A 14895-nucleotide genomic window follows, 5' to 3' on the forward strand; every position below is an offset into this window, starting at 1 on the left:
TGCCCACTACCATTCGTTGACAACAACAAACACCTCTCAAAACTTTACTTTTATACTCTCTTGATGTTTTCAAAATCAAAGCTCTAGCACAAATATAGCAATCAATGCTTCCCTCTGCGAAGGGCCATTCTTTTACTTTTTATGTTGAGTTAGTTCACCTATTTCTCTCCACCTCAAGAAGCAAACACTTGTGTGAACTATGCATTGATTCCTACGTACTTGCATATTGCATTTGTTATATTACTTTGTGTTGACAATTATCCATGAGATATACATGTTAAAGTTGAAAGCAACCGCTGAAACTTATATCTTCCTTTGTGTTGTTTCAAAGCTTTCTACTAATAATTTATTGCTTATGAGTTAACTCTTATGCAAGACTTATTGATGCTTGTCTTGAAAGTATTATTCATGAAAAGTCTTTGTTATATGATTCATTTGTTTACTCATTATCTTCATCATTGCTTCGAATCTCTGCATTCATCTCATGTGCTTTACAATAGTATGATCAAAGTTATGATGGCATGTCACTTAAGAAATTATCATTGTTATCGTTTACCTACTCGAGGGCGAGTAGGAACTAAGCTTGGGGATGCTTGATACGTCTCAAACGTATCTATAATTTCTTATGTTCCATGCTACTTTATTGATGATACCTACATGTTTTATACACATTATATGTCATTATTATGCGTTTTCCGGAACTAACCTATTGACGAGATGCCGAAAGGCCAGTTGCTGTTTTCTGCTGTTTTTGGTTTCAGAAATCCTGGAAAGGAAATATTCTCGGAATCGGACGAAATCAACGCCCAACATCCTATTTTTCCCGGACGTTTCCAGAGCACCGAAGAAGGGCCAGAGGGGAGCCAGGAGGGCCCCACCCCACAGGGCGGCGCGGCCAAGGGGGGGCCCCCTATGGGGAGGGAGCCCCGTGGCCCCTCCGACTCCGCATCTTCGCCTATAAATGCCTTCCTGACCTAAAAACACCGATACGTTCGACGAAACCCGAGAAAACCTTCCAGAGCCACCGCCATCGCGAAATCAAGATTCGGGGGACAGAAGTCTCTGTTCCGGCACGCCGCCGGGACGGGGAATTGCCCCCGGAGTCATCTCCACCGCCGTATCCACCGCCATCTTCACCGCCATCGCTGTCTCCATGATGAGGAGGGAGTAATTCACCCCCGGGGCTGAGGGCTCCGCTGTAGCTATGTGGTTCATCTCTCTCTTTATGTGATCTAGTTGAATATCATCTATGTGCTACTCTAGTGATGTTATTAAAGTACTCTATTCCTCCCGCACGGTGTAATGGTGACAGGTGTGTGCATCGTGTAGTACTTGGCGTAGGCTATGATTGTAATCTCTTGTAGATTATGAAGTTAACTATTGCTATGATAGTATTGATGTGATCTATGCCTCCTTCATAGTGTGATGGTGACGAGTGTGCATGCTATGTTAGTTCTCGGTGTAATTGTGTTGATCTATCTTGCACTCTAAGGTTATTTAAATATGAATATCGAATGTTGTGGAGCTTGTTAACTCCGGCATTGAGGGTTCGTGTAATCCTACACAATTAGTGGTGTTCATCATCCAACAAAAGGGTGTAGAGTAGTCCTATTATGTTATCATTGTTGAGAGTGTCCACTAGTGAAAGCAGGATCCCTAGGCCTTGCTTCCAAGCATTGAATCTCCGTTTGTTTACTTGTTTTGTTGCATGTTTACTCGCTGCCATATTTTATTCAGATTGCTATTACCACTCATACTCATCCATATTACTTGTATTTCACTATCTCTTCGCCGAACTAGTGCACCTATACATCTGACAAGTGTATTTGGTGTGTTGGGGACACAAGAGACTTCTTGCATTGTGATCGCAGGGTTGCTTGAGAGGGATATCTTTGACCTCTTCCTCCCTGAGTTCGATAAACCTTGGGTAATCCACTTAAGGGAAAACTTGCTGCTGTTCTACAAACCTCTGCTCTTGGAGGCCCAACACTGTCTACAAGAATAGAAGCACCCGTAGACATCAATACGTTGGAGACGTATCATGGACACAAATTGGTATTCTGATACTGGAGCTACAAACCATATTACAAGTGAATTGAGCAAGCTTACTACTTAGGAGAAGTACACTCGTGGTGGTCATTTCCACACTGCAAACTGCAATGGTATGCAAATAAGTCATATTGGTAATTCAATGTTACGTACTCCCCATAGTTCTCTACATCTCAAAAATTTCCTTCATGTTCCAAGTGCTTCCAAAAATCTTATATCCGTTCATAGACTTACTCTTGATAATAATGTCTTCATTGAGTTTCATTCTTTTTTCTTTTTGATTAAGGATCAAGCCACCGGGAGCATTGTGTTTAAGGGTCCATGCTATGGAGGCCTCTACCCATTGGTGTCATTCTCCACTGGGTCTTCCAAGCAAGCTTTCATTACAACAAAGCCATCTTCATCCACTTGGCATCGCCGCTTAGGACATCCATCCTCTTTTGTGGTTCAGCAAATTCTTAGGAAGTATAAATTTCTTTTTCGCCTGAAATAAACCCATACATTTGTGATTCTTGTCAAATAGCTAAGAGTTATCAATTACCATATCCTGTCTCTACTAGTGTATCCACTATTCCCTTGGAACAAGTCTTCTCGGATGTATGGGGTCCAACACCTATCTCTGTTGGAAAACATTCATATTATGTAAGCTTTATTGATGATTTCAGTAAATTTACTTGGATCTACTTGCTTAAGAAAAAGTCTGATGTGTTTCAGGTTTTTCAAAATTTCCAACAATTGGTTGAGCGTAAATTTGATAGAAAGATAGTTATTGTGCAAACTGATTGGGGTAGCGAATATAAAAAAATCAACAGTTTCTTTCAAAAGATTGGCATCACACATCATATCTCATGTCCACATGCACACCAACAAAATGGTTCTGCTGAACGCAATCATCGCCACATTGTTGAAGTTGGTCTTGCATTTCTTACCAATGCTTCTATGCCCCTGAAGTTTTGGGATGAAGCCTTCCTGACAGCCACTTTTATCATAAATCTCCTACTTAGTAAAGTCATTGATCATGATACACCCGTGGAGCATCTTCTTCATACTCCTCCAAATTATGAGGCTTTGAGAGTTTTTGGTTGTGCCTGTTGGCCCAACCTCCGTCCTTACAATAATCGCAAGCTTGCTTTTCGATCTACTCGATGTGTTTTTCTTGGGTATAGCCCTCCACACAAGGGGGTCAAGTGTTTAGATCCGTCCACAGGCCGTGTATATGTTTCTAGAGATGTTGTTTTTGATGAAAATGTCTTCCCTTTTGCTGATCTTAATCCAAATGCTGGCTCCCGTCTTCATCGAGAAATTTTGCTTCTTCCCACTGATTCATCTTCCGCTACTTTGTCTCATGGGGATACGAACATTGATACTTTTATGTCTTTGCCTATCATTCCTGTTGGTACTACTGATGTTGACAGGGTTGAAGTGGATACTACGGTGCCACAACAAGCTACAGACAAAAATTTGAGTCAAAATGATGTACAAATGAGCTCTCAGTGTTCTTCTGAACATATTCCACCTGGTGACACTGCTGCTCCCGAAGTTGATTCGCCGACAGGCTCCTTGGATCAGACGCCCTCGAACTCTGCTGCAGCTTTGGCATCGGAAGCTACCCAGGCGTGGTCGCGTTCACACGGGCGGGTGATGTCTACTTTCCCCCTCCTTTCCTGTAGACAGTGTTGGGCCTCCAAGATGAGAGGTTTGTAGAACAGAAGCAAGTTTCCCTTAAGTGGATCACCCAAGGTTTATCGAACTCAGGGAGGAAGAGGTCAAAGATATCCCTCTCATGCAACCCTGCAACCACAAAGCAAGAAGTCTCTTGTGTCCCCAACACACCAAATAGGTGCACTAGTTCGGCGAAGAGATAGTGAAATACAGGTGGTATGAATATATATGAGCAGTAGCAACGGTGCCAGAAAATAGCTTGCTGGCGTGTAGTTGATGGTGGTAGTATTGCAGCAGTAGTAACACAGTAAATCAGTAAACAAGCAGTAGTAACTCAGCAGTATTTAGGAACAAGGCCTAGGGATTAGACTTTCACTAGTGGACACTCTCAACATTGATCACATAACAGAATAGATAAATGCATACTCTACACTTTTGTTGGATGATGAACACATTGCGTAGGATTACACGAACCCTCAATGCCGGAGTTAACAAGCTCCACAATAATGCTCATGTTTAAGTAACCTTAAGTGTAAGATAGATCAAAACGACTAAACCAAGTACTAGCATAGCATGCACACTTTGTCACCTTCATGCATATGTAGGAGGAATAGATCACATCAATATTATCATAGTAATAGTTAACTTCGCAATCTACAAGAGATCATGATCATAGCATAAACCAAGTACTAACACGGTGCACGCACTTGTCACCTTTGCACACATGCGGGAGGAATAAAACTACTTTAATAACACATCACTAGAGTAGCACATAGATAAATTGTGATACAAACACATTGCAATCATCAAGAGATATAAATAAGCACTTCACTACGCTCTTCAACGAGTGAATAAGTACTTCGTGAAATATAGCCTAAGAGACCCACACGGTGCACACACTCGTCACCTTTACACACGTGGGACAAGGAGTCTCCGGAGATCACATAGGTAAAACCCACTTGACTAGCATAATGACATCTAGATTACAAGCATCATCATATGAATCTCAATCATGTAAGGCAGCTCATGAGATTATTGTATTGAAGTACATAGGAGAGAGATGAACCACATAGCTACCGGTACAGCCCCGAGCCTCGATGGAGAACTACTCCCTCCTCATGGGAGCAGCAGCGTTGATGAAGATGGCGGTGGAGATGGCAGCGGTGTTGATGGAGAAGCCTTCCGGGGGCACTTCCCCGCTCCGGCAGGGTGCCGGAACAGAGACTCCTGTCCCCCAGATCTTGGCTTCGCGATGGTGGCGGCTCTGGAACTTTTCTCGTATCGTGGCTTCCTCCTTAAGGGTTTTCGATGCAGGGGCTTTATATAGGCGAAGAGGCGGCGCAGGAGGGTCAACGAGGCGACGAGACCATAGGGTGGCGCGGCCGGGCCCGGGCCGCGCCACCATGTCATCCGGGCCCACCGGGGCCCCCTCCGCGGCTCTCGGGTGTTCTGGATGCTTCCGGGCAAAATAGGAACCCGGGCGTTGATTTCGTCCAATTCCGAGAATATTTCGTTACTAGGATTTCTGAAACCAAAAACAGCGAGAAAACGAGAACCGGCACTTCGGCATCTTGTTAATAGGTTAGTTCCGGAAAATGCATAAATATGACATAAAATGTGTATAAAACATGTAGGTATCATCAATAAAGTAGCATGGAACATAAGAAATTATCGATACGTTGGAGACGTATCAGCATCCCTAAGCTTAGTTCCGCTCGTCCCGAGCAGGTAAAACGATAACAAAGATAATTTCTGAAGTGACATGCCATCATAATCTTGATCATACTATTTGTAAACATATGTAATGAATGCAGCGATCAAAACAAAGGTAATGACATGAGTAAACAAGTGAATCATATGACAAAGACTTTTCATGAATAGTACTTCAAGACAAGCATCAATAAGTCTTGCATAAAAGTTAACTCATAAAGCAATAATTCAAAGTAGAGGTATTGAAGCAACACAAAGGAAGATTAAGTTTCAGCGGTTGCTTTCAACTTGTAACACATATATCTCATGGATATTGTCAACATAAAGTAATATAACAAGTGCAATATGCAAGTATGTAGGAATCAATGCACAGTTCACACAAGTGTTTGCTTCTTAGGTGGAAGGAGATAGGTAAACTGACTCAACAATAAAAATAAAAGAATGGTCCTTCAAGAGGAAAGCATCGATTGCTGTATTTGTGCTAGAGCTTTTATTTTGAAAACATGAAACAATTTTGTCAACGGTAGTAATAAAGCATATGAGTTATGAAAATTATATCTTACAAGTTGCAAGCCTCATGCATAGTATACTAATAGTGTCCGCACCTCGTCCTACTTAGCTTGGACTACCGGGTCTTTGCATGCCATGTTTCAACCAAGTGTCACAAAGGGGTACCTCCATGCCGCTCGTACAAAGGTCTAAGGAGAATGCTCGCATTTCGGATTTCTCGCTTTTGATTATTCTCAACTTAGACATCCATACCGGGACAACATGGACAACGAGATAATGGACTCCTCTTAAATGCATAAGCATGTAGCAAAGTTATTATTCTCATATGAGATTGAGGATATATGTCCAAAACTGAAACTTCAACCATGGTTCATGGCTTTAGTTAGCGGCCCAATGTTCTTCTCTAACAATTTTGCATGCTCCAACCACTAAAATGATAGACCTTCGGACAAGACGGACATGCATAGCAACTCACATGATATTCAACAATAGTTGATGGCGTTCCCCAGAAGCATGGTTATCGCACAACAAGCAACTTAATAAAATATAAAGTGCATAAGTACATATTCAATACTACGATAGTTTTTAAGGCTATTTTGTCCCATGAGCTATATATTGCATAGGTGGATGATGGAATTTTAAAGGTAGCACTCAAGCAATTTACTTTGGAATGGCGGAGAAATACCATGTAGTAGGTAGGTATGGTGGACACAAATGGCATAGTAGTTGGCTCAAGGATTTTGGATGCATGAGAAGTATTCCCTCTCGATACAAGGTTTAGGCTAGCAAGGTTATTTGAAGCAAACTCAAGGATGAACAAGTGCAGCAAGACTCACATAAAAGACATATTGTAAACATTATAAGACTCTACACCGTCTTCCTTGTTGTTCAAAACTCAATACTAGATATTATCTAGACCTTAGAGAAACCAAATATGCAAATCAAATTTTAGCATGCTCTATGCATTTCTTCATTAATGAGTGCAAAGTATATGATGCAAGAGCTTAAACATGAGCACAACAATTGCCAAGTATCACATTATCCAAGACATTTTACCAATTACTACATGTAGCATTTTCCAATTCCAACCATATAACAATTTAACGAAGAAGAAACTTCGCCATGAATATTATGAGCTAAGAACACATGTGTTCATACGAACCAGCGGAGCGTGTCTCTCTCCCACACAAGGATGAACTTATTCAGAGAACTAAGATAACAAAACAAAAACAAAAATAAAAGCACACGGACGCTCCAAGTAAAATACATAGGATGTGACGGAATAAAAATATAGTTTCACTAGAAGAAACCCGATAAGTTGTCGATGAAGAAGGGGATGCCTTGGGCATCCCCAAGCTTAGATGCTTGAGTCTTCTTAAAATATGCAGGGATGAACCACCGGGGCATCCCCAAGCTTAGACCTTTCACTCTTCTCGATCACATTATATCACCCTCTTCTATTGACCCTTGAAAACTTCCTTCACACCAAACTTCAAGCAAACTCATTAGAGGGTTAGTGCATAATCAAAAATTCACATGTTCAGAGGTGACACAATCATTCTTAACACTTCTGGACATTGCATAAAGCTACTGGACATTAATGGATCAAAGAAACCCATTCAACAAAGCAAAAGCGGCAATGCGAAATAAAAGGCAGAATCTGTCAAAAACAGAACAGTCCGTAAAGACGAATTTTAAGATGGCACCAGACTTGCTCAAATGGAAAAACTCAAAACTAATGAAAGTTGCGTACATATCTGAGGATCACGCTCGTAAATTGGCAGATTTTTTCGAATTTTCTACAGAGAACTGTGCCCAGATTCGTGACAGACAGCAATGCTGTTTCTGCGCAGCGATCCCAAATATAACATCAACTTTAACATAGAAACTTTACTTGGCACAAAAACTTGATAAGGAGAGGTTGCTACAGTAGGTAAACAACTTCCAAGACACAAATATAAAACAAAGTACTGTAGTAAAAAAACACATGGGTTATCTCCCAAGAAGTTCTTTCTTTATAGCCATTAAGATGGGCTCAGCAGTTTTAATGATGCACTCGCAAGAAATAGTATTTGGAGCAAAAGAGAGCATCAAGAGGCAAATTCAAAACACATTTAAGTCTAACATGCTTCCTATGAAAAGGAATCTTGTAAATAAACAAGTTCATGAAGAGCAAAGTAACAAGCATAGGAAGATAAAACAAGTGTAGCTTCAAAAATTTCAGCACATAGAGAGGTGTTTTAGTAACGTGAAAATTTTTACAACCATATTTTCCTCTCTCATAATAACTTTCAGTAGCATCATGAGCAAACTCAACAATATAACTATCACATAAAGCATTCTTATCATGAGTCTCATGCATAAAATAATTACTACTCCCAACATAAGCATAGTCATTCTTATTAATTGTAGTGGGAGCAAATTCAACAAAGTAGCTATCAAATATAGGAGGTATATTGTAATCATAATCAAATTTATCCTCCATAACAGGTGGTAACAAAAGACTACTATCATCATAATCATCATAAATGGGAGGCAAAGTATCATCAAAGTAAATTTTCTCCTCAATGCTTGGGGGACTAAAAATATCATGTTCATCAAAGCCAGCTTCCCCAAGCTTAGAATTTTCCATAGCATTATCAACAATGGTGTTCAAAGCATTCATATTAATATGTTCCATGGGTTTTTTAATTTTCGCATCAAACCATCCATGTCTTAAATCAGGAAATAGAATAAAAAGGTCATTGTTGTCCATTATGCCTAACTAGTGTAAACAAGAAACCAAATGTCGCAATTGCAGAGTCTAAAGGAAATAGCTTCGAGCACACACAACGGTGCCGGAAAATAGCTTAGTAGCCGAGGTCCGGAGTGTGAGTACCTTTTACCTTTCCTCCCCGGCAACGGCGCCAGAAAATAGCTTGATGTCTACTTTCCCCCTCCTTTCCTGTAGACAGTGTTGGGCCTCCAAGAGGAGAGGTTTGTAGAACAGCAGCAAGTTTCCCTTAAGTGGATCACCCAAGGTTTATCGAACTCAGGGAGGAAGAGGTCAAAGATATCCCTCTCATGCAACCCTGCAACCACAAAGCAAGAAGTCTCTTGTGTCCCCAACACACCAAATAGGTGCACTAGTTCGGCGAAGAGATAGTGAAATACGGGTGGTATGAATATATATGAGCAGTAGCAACGGTGCCGAGAAAATAGCTTGTTGGCGTGTAGTTGATGGTGGTAGTATTGCAGCGAGTAGTAACACAGTAAATCAGTAAACAAGCAGTAGTAACTCAGCAGTATTTAGGAACAAGGCCTAGGGATTAGACTTTCACTAGTGGACACTCTCAACATTGATCACATAACAGAATAGATAAATGCATACTCTACACTTTTGTTGGATGATGAACACATTGCGTAGGATTACACGAACCCTCAATGCCGGAGTTAACAAGCTCCACAATAATGCTCATGTTTAAGTAACCTTAAGTGTAAGATAGATCAAAACGACTAAACCAAGTACTAGCATAGCATGCACACTGTCACCTTCATGCATATGTAGGAGGAATAGATCACATCAATATTATCATAGTAATAGTTAACTTCGCAATCTACAAGAGATCATGATCATAGCATAAACCAAGTACTAACACGGTGCACGCATCGTCACCTTTGCACACATGCAGGGAGGAATAAAACTACTTTAATAACACATCACTAGAGTAGCACATAGATAAATTGTGATACAAACACATTGCAATCATCAAGAGATATAAATAAGCACTTCACTACGCTCTTCAACGGTGAATAAGTACTTCGTGAAATATAGCCTAAGAGACCCACACGGTGCACACCTTGTCACCTTTACACACGTGGGACAAGGAGTCTCCGGAGATCACATAGGTAAAACCCACTTGACTAGCATAATGACATCTAGATTACAAGCATCATCATATGAATCTCAATCATGTAAGGCAGCTCATGAGATTATTGTATTGAAGTACATAGGAGAGAGATGAACCACATAGCTACCGGTACAGCCCCGAGCCTCGATGGAGAACTACTCCCTCCTCATGGGAGCAGCAGCGTTGATGAAGATGGCGGTGGAGATGGCAGCGGTGTTGATGGAGAAGCCTTCCGGGGCACTTCCCCGCTCCGGCAGGGTGCCGGAACGAGACTCCTGTCCCCCAGATCTTGGCTTCGCGATGGTGGCGGCTCTGGAACTTTTCTCGTATCGTGGCTTCCTCCTTAAGGGTTTTCGATGCAGGGGCTTTATATAGGCGAAGAGGCGGCGCAGGAGGGTCAACGAGGCGACGAGACCATAGGGTGGCGCGGCCGGGGCCTCGGGCCGCGCCACCATGTCATCTGGGCCCACCGGGGCCCCTCCGGCGGCTCTCGGGTGTTCCGGATGCTTCCGGGCAAAATAGGAACCCGGGCGTTGATTTCGTCCAATTCCGAGAATATTTCGTTACTAGGATTTCGAAACCAAAAACAGCGAGAAAACGAGAACCGGCACTTCGGCATCTTGTTAATAGGTTAGTTCCAGAAAATGCATAAATATGACATAAAATGTGTATAAAACATGTAGGTATCATCAATAAAGTAGCATGGAACATAAGAAATTATCGATACGTTGGAGACGTATCAGCGGGCGCGCTCGTGGTCAACGTGTCGCCACGTCGGTCGCTCGTTGGAGCTAACCCCGCCATGGTCTGCTTCGCCTGTGCATGGTCGCCACGTCGCTCGCTCACTGGAGCCGACCCCGCCACGATCTGCCTCCCTATCTCCGCACAGTGCTGCGCGTGCGGATCCCATGGGGGACCAGTCTCCAGCATCACCTGACGCTGATGCTGATATTTCTGACCCTGATGCTCCTGCAGACTCAGAAGATGCTCATGCAGATTCTGACGAAAATTCAGTGGAGGAAGATGCTGTTGCTCACATGGATTCAGCGGATGCTGATGTTTCTTCTTCTGACTCAGATACAGAGACTGTTTCTGCTCCGTCTTCCCCACCACCTCCGCCAGTTCATATTACTAGGTTGCAAAGAGGTATTCGCAAACCGAAAGAATATACAGATGGCACTATACGATATGGCTTGTTTACTTCTGCAAGAGAACCTCACACTTTTTCGGAGGCATTTAAAGATGTGCGTTGGCATGATGCTATGAAGGAGGAATATAATGCTCTTATGAAACGTGGCATCTTGTTCCATCACATCATACCAAAAACATCATTGATTGCAAGTGGGTCTATCGTATCAAGAAAAATGCAGATGGCACTATTGACAGGTACAAGGCAAGATTAGTTGCAAAGAGGTTTAAACAGAGATATGGTATAGATTATGAGGACACCTTCAGTCCTGTAGTCAAGGCGACCACTATCAGGCTTGTTCTGGCAGTTGCTGTGTCCAGGGGTTAGAGTTTACGACAGCTTGATGTCAAGAACGCGTTTTTACATGGTGTTCTGGAAGAGGAGGTCTATATGAAACAACCACTAGGTTTTGAAAATGCTAAGTTCCTCATTTTGTGTGCAAACTTGATAAAGCTCTTTATGGTCTAAAGCAAACTCCCCGTGCATGGTACTCAAGGTTAAGTGCAAAATTGCAAGCTCTTGGTTTTTTCCTTCTAGAGCTGACACATCATTGTTCTTATATAATAAGACAGGCATCATGATATATGTTCTTATTTATGTTGATGACATCATAGTCACTAGCTCCCCAAGCAAGGCAATTACTGCTCTTCTTCAAGATCTTAATGTGGAATTTGCTCTTAAAGATCTGAAAGATTTACACTTCTTCTTGGGAATTGAGGTAAAGAGAGATAATCATGGACTTCTGCTTACACAGGAAAAATATGCCACTGAATTACTTGAAAAAGTTGGTATGAAGGATTGCACAACCTCGCCTACTCCCTTGTCATCTACTGAAAAGCTTTCTTTGATAGTTCGTTCTCCTCTTGGCTCTAATGATGTTACTCGGTATAGGAGTATAGTTGGTGCATTACAGTACCTTACTTTGACTAGACCTGATATTTCTTACTCAGTTAACAAAGTCTGTCAATATCTTCATGTACCAACAACTGCTCATTGGACAGCTGCAAAGAGAATATTGAGATACATTCAAGGTACATTAAAAGCTGGTCTTACTTTTCAGAAATCTCCTTCAACTTTGTTAAGTGCTTTTTCCGATGCGGATTGGGCTGGTGATCATGATGATAGAAGGTCTACAGGAGGATTTGCTATATTTTTTGGACCCAATTTAATCTCTTGGAGTGCTACAAAACAAGCCACAATATCAAGGTCAAGTACAGAAGCTGAATACAAAGCTTTAGCTAATGCTACAACTGAATTGATATGGGTTGAGTCTCTACTCACTGAACTTGGAGTTATTCTCATGGATACGACCATGTTTGTGGTGTGATATCTGGGAGCTACATTTCTGTCAGCCAATCCAGTGTTTCATGCTAGAACTAAACATATAGAGATAGATTATCATTTTGTTCGAGAAAGAGTTGCAGGAAGATGTCTTGATATCAAGTTCATATCTAGCAAGGATCAAGTGGCTGATGGATTTACAAAGGTGTTGCATGTGAAAGAGCTTCATGAATTCAGACGTAATTTCAACCTTTCACAAGGTTGTGATTAAAGGGGGCTGTTAAACATAGTTTGTTTTAGGTCTTTTTCTGTTTTCCTTATACACGTATATGGAGTAGTACTCCAATACGGTATTTGTGTCTGTGTATAATGCCACGATGAGGCTGTTCCATCTATATTAACACGAAGCCGACGCCTCTAATGGGTCACGTCGTTCCAACCTAAACCCTAGCGATTGATAAGAACTGCATACTCTGCATTATATGAAAAATGTATGAGATGTTTGGCCACAAAAATACACAAAAGACAATAGAGATCACAGTCAACACAGGAGACAAACACAGGAGACAATAGAGCAGCATTGTCATCTATTCCAAAGATCAATCTTCCATCGCACCAGATTATCTGAAGAAAATGAGAAGAACATTGAAACATTTGATACCTTCGCAGAAGATACTCATACAAGTTACGGCAGCATATGAAAAAAACAGAGTGAAAATGTCAACGTAGTTTCCTTCATCCAACACCTCCTCACCCCTCTGTACAATGTCGCCTTTTTAACCTTTCAACTATGAAGTTAATCAGTTCCATCATCCTGATGGACTAAAATAGGCCGATGGAACTACGAATCATCCTAAAAAATGTTTAAAGCATGCCTTCACAAGGAAGTAATAGACTTGCAATGCTATGTTTGTAAGCGTAGTGCATAATTTTCTAAGCAACGTGGGATTAGCACCAATAAGGGCTGCACAAAGACAAGCTTCTGTTTTCCCTTACTGCACAGATCAACATATCCAACATGTAAAAACATCTGATGTGAACATGTAAGTTTCGTGAGAGAAAAACAAAGCTAGGGAGTACTTTAACGGTTTAACCCCTTGTTGTGTTGTCCAGGAAGGAAAAGGACTTCTTGACCTAATCGATAAGGACATTTCCTGTGTTCCCTTAGACGTGATGAAGATCAAGAGAAGCCTTCGCAGCACCAAGAGAGGAGACAGAATGGCTAGTATATTTCATTGAGCAGCACATTGTCCTGGACGTCACAAGGACTCGGCGTAAATTGTCGATATCTGCAAGATAATGTATGCAGCCAATATCAAAAGAAACACTACATATTCCACAGACCAATGCCAACAGTAACCAATTTTTGCACCTACCTTCATCCGTGTTCTGGTAATTAACCAACAGTAAACAATTTTTGAATACCAACTGTAAACAAATTTTGAAGAGAGTATTGCAGTATATCGCAGATCCATACCAAAGGTTAAAAAGTTTTCGTACTAGAAAAGAGTAGTGTAGTACGTTGCTAGAAGCAAAGAAATTCTTTGCAAAACAACAGCCTTGCGCTATATTGGAATAAGGCTTGGAACATAGAGGATTACATCGTAGTAGGTGATCACCCTAGTTTGGTATCCAACCGTGCCTGTGCTTGGATTGTGATATGTTAAGTCCTCCAACCTGGTCACATCCTTGAAAGCTTTGGTTCTGAGATCGTAGCGTGATGTACGAAGTAACAACTCTTTGAACAAAATCTCTCCATCAAATGCAGCGATTGGACAGAGAGTCCTGGGAATGAACGTTGAAACAATTGTGTAACGTCGATCCCACTGAGGCTTGTTGACATTGTCGCACATCCACATCTCGACGGATTTGTTGTCGGCCTCTACACATGTCAAGCATAGCTCTTGCTGTAACTCTGCTAAACTGGACACCGTATAATCCAGCCTCGGGTGACAAGGAGGTGGCGGCATGACCGCAAAAGCCTCGTCTTCCAAGCTGAAACAAAGGAAACCAGGCGCGGCATCTAGAAGATTATCCTCGTCGATAGTCCAGACGAGAGATCCCTTGAAGAAGGTGGCCGTTCGCCGTGCCAAGACAGGGTATGGCGGTTGCATCGCTGTCTCACGCCAGTGCCGATCGGTTCCGATAGTGAACACTTCCATACCGGTGGTGTAGTGGTAGACCCCTATGGCGCACGCGTAGACGGAGCGGTAGAAGAAGCGGGCGACCTTGTACGTGTTAGAGTGAGTGTCATAGCCGAGACCGAACGCTTGGTGGCTGAAGGTGTAGGGCTCTTTGTTGCCTTTGCGTGGCGGCCGGTCGGCGCCGGGGCTCCAGGGCAGCGTGAGGGTGCGGTGTGTGGCGGGGTTAAGCACGTGCACCGCGGCATCAGAGGGCAGCAAGACCAGCCCGTCGCAGTGCGCGAACCCGTGCATGAGGTCGTCGGAGGACAGGCCCGTGGCGTGCACGAGGGGCGCGGTGGTGCCCTCCTGGTGCGCCTCCCACCTGTACAAACCGACCTTGTCCATGTGTAGAGGGGCATCGTCATCCCGCCAGTACTCCTCTTGCGTGTGCGGGGAGATGAGCAGCCATGGCTTCTGGCGG

Source organism: Lolium rigidum, chromosome 6, assembly GCF_022539505.1.
Source record: "Lolium rigidum isolate FL_2022 chromosome 6, APGP_CSIRO_Lrig_0.1, whole genome shotgun sequence".
Classification (NCBI taxonomy): Eukaryota; Viridiplantae; Streptophyta; class Magnoliopsida; order Poales; family Poaceae; genus Lolium; species Lolium rigidum.